Source organism: Ascaphus truei, chromosome 7, assembly GCF_040206685.1.
Source record: "Ascaphus truei isolate aAscTru1 chromosome 7, aAscTru1.hap1, whole genome shotgun sequence".
In the NCBI taxonomy this organism is placed as follows: Eukaryota; Metazoa; Chordata; class Amphibia; order Anura; family Ascaphidae; genus Ascaphus; species Ascaphus truei.
In genome coordinates, this window is record NC_134489.1 from 113931360 (window position 1) to 113933859 (window position 2500).

At 49.1% G+C, this 2500-nt stretch overlaps 1 long non-coding RNA gene across 1 annotated transcript in view; it reads right to left on the minus strand.

Annotated features, from left to right (window-relative positions):
- Nucleotides 1–2224, minus strand: part of LOC142498586 (uncharacterized) — a 135692-nt gene extending 133468 nt beyond the window's left edge. The window contains exon 1 of the long non-coding RNA XR_012802503.1: nucleotides 2078–2224. This is a non-coding gene — a long non-coding RNA (uncharacterized LOC142498586). The remainder of the gene's footprint in view (nucleotides 1–2077) is intronic.
- Between the last annotated feature and the right edge of the window lie 276 nt (nucleotides 2225–2500).

A 2500-nucleotide genomic window follows, 5' to 3' on the forward strand; every position in this document is an offset into this window, starting at 1 on the left:
AGAGAGAGAGAGACGGGATGGGAGGAAAAGAGAGAGAGAGATGGATGGGAGGGAAAGAGAGAGAGAGAGAGACGGGATGGGAGGGAAAGAGAGAGAGAGAGAGAGACGGGATGGGAGGGAAAGAGAGAGAGAGAGAGGACGGGATGGGAGGGAAAGAGAGAGAGAGATGGGATGGGGAGGGAAGAGAGAGACAGCCGGGAGGGAAAGAGAGAGAGAGACAGGATGGGAGGGAAAGAGAGAGAGACGGGATGGGAGGGAAAGAGAGAGAGAGAGAGAGAGACGGGATGGGAGGGAAAGAGAGAGAGGAGAGATGGGATGGGAGGGAAAGAGAGAAACAGACGGGATGGGAGGGAAAGAGAGAGAGAAGAGACGGGATGGGAGGGAAAGAGAGAGAGAGAGAGACGGGGATGGGAGGGAAAGAGAGAGAGAGAGACGGGTGGGAGGGAAAGAGAGAGAGACGGGATGGGAGGAAAAGAGAGAGAGAGACGGGATGGGAGGAAAAGAGAGAGAGAGAGAGACGGATGGGAGGAAAAGAGAGGAGAGAGAGACGGGATGGGAGGAAAAGAGAGGGAGAGAGACGGGATGGGAGGAAAAGAGAGGGAGAGAGACGGGATGGAGGAAAGAGAGGAGAGAGAGACGGGATGGGAGGAAAGAGATGAGGGAGAGAGACGGGATGGGAGGAAAAGAGAGAGGAGAGAGACGGGATGGGAGGAAAAGAGAGGGAGAGAGACGGGATGGGAGGAAAAGAGAGGAGAGAGACGGGATGGGAGGGAAAGAGAGAGAGAGAGAGACGGGATGGGAGGGAAAGAGAGAGAGAGACAGCTAAGATAATGAAACTGCTTTAATGTGAATTTTAATAATAGTGTGCAGGAGCAGGGGGTCTCCTGAACTGAACCGCATTGATTTCAGCCTCGTGCACCCCCTACTTCCCAAGTTATAGGCCCCGGAATGGGGTGCCGATATCTCCTATGCTTTTAAATCTCCCGGTCACGTGACGCGGGCGATTTAAACCTTGCAGGGTTACCAGCACCCCATACCGAAGCCCGTAACTCGGGAAGCAGGGGGGTCCCGAGGCTTGTCGGTTCAGCTCAGGAGACCCCTGCTCCCCGCACACTAATCACATTAAAGCAGCTTCATTACATTAGTGGCTAGTTGTTAAGGTAATGAAGAGGTTAAGGCCCAGTTGCTCATTTATTGGGGGCAGAGGGATTGGGTGAAGGGGTACTTGGCCCAGGGTGGGTGGTTAGGCATTCCGGGAAGTTGCTGGAGGGGTTAACCCCTTCATTACCATAGCAGTGGTAACCACTATGGTAATGAAGGAGTTAACCCTCCTGCTACCCACCAGGTAGGCATAACCACCCACCTTGGGCCAAGTACCCCCTTCACCCAATCCCTCTACCCCCAATAAATATTAACATACTTACTACCTACCAATACACAACACACCCACCCCATGTACCCCCAACAAACCTACCCCCCCCCCCTAACACATACAGTACAGTAATGGGTAAAATTACTATTATGGCAGATATGGATAACAGTGCATTTGCCCATTAAAAATAAAGCATTACCCAGCAAGCCTGAACCCTGCCAGGATGAAGGCCGTCCTCGTCTTCCTCCCCGTCCTTGTCCTCCGTTGGCAGGAATATTACAATAAAAATAAAAAAAACTAATGGCCACTAACCCCATAATCACCGTAGCGGTTAGTAACCGCTATGGTAATTAAGTGGGTTAACCCCCCTCGCCCCGCTACCCACCCGGGAGGCCTAACCATCCTCCCCAGGGCAACTACCCCCCTTCACCCCCTTTTACCCATTGATTGACCCAGTAGTACACCATGCCCATATAATAATGGGCATGATTTGCCACTATGGCAGTCAATGGGTAACACCAAAAATACACACCAATAAAAAAAAACCAGGCATTTGCCAAAAAATAAATTGCTTGTTATCTATACCCTTAAAGGGGCATAGATAAACACATTGGCAGTCAATGGGTAAAAAAATAAAATACATTTAAAATACATTAAAAATACCAAAATTACAAAAATAAAATTTACATTCAATGTTTTTCTTACTTTGAGCGTCTTCCCCTTCAGATTCTGACTGCAGCAGGGACCTCCCAATCGTTGACGCAGTGCTCCGCAACTTCCGGTAACTTCTTCTCTTCTTTCTTTGTAATCCAGTCCATTGGGCGGCTGTGGTCCCGTCACCCGTCTTCTTCTAAAGCTCAAGTGAGATGGAACAGGCCTTAAATAAGGTCTGTGATGTCACATTTGAGTGTCTAATGATACACCCCCAATCCGATTGGATGGTGTACCATGTGACAGATTCTTTTTTTTGTAAGGATGTGACGTCATCAAAATGGAGGGACGCGAGCCAATCAGGAAGGCTATGCTTCCCTCCATTTAAGTTAGGGTGACCAGATTTTCAAAATGAAAAACCGGGACACATTAAAAAATTATTTATAAAACAAATTACATCACATGACGCACCCCCGT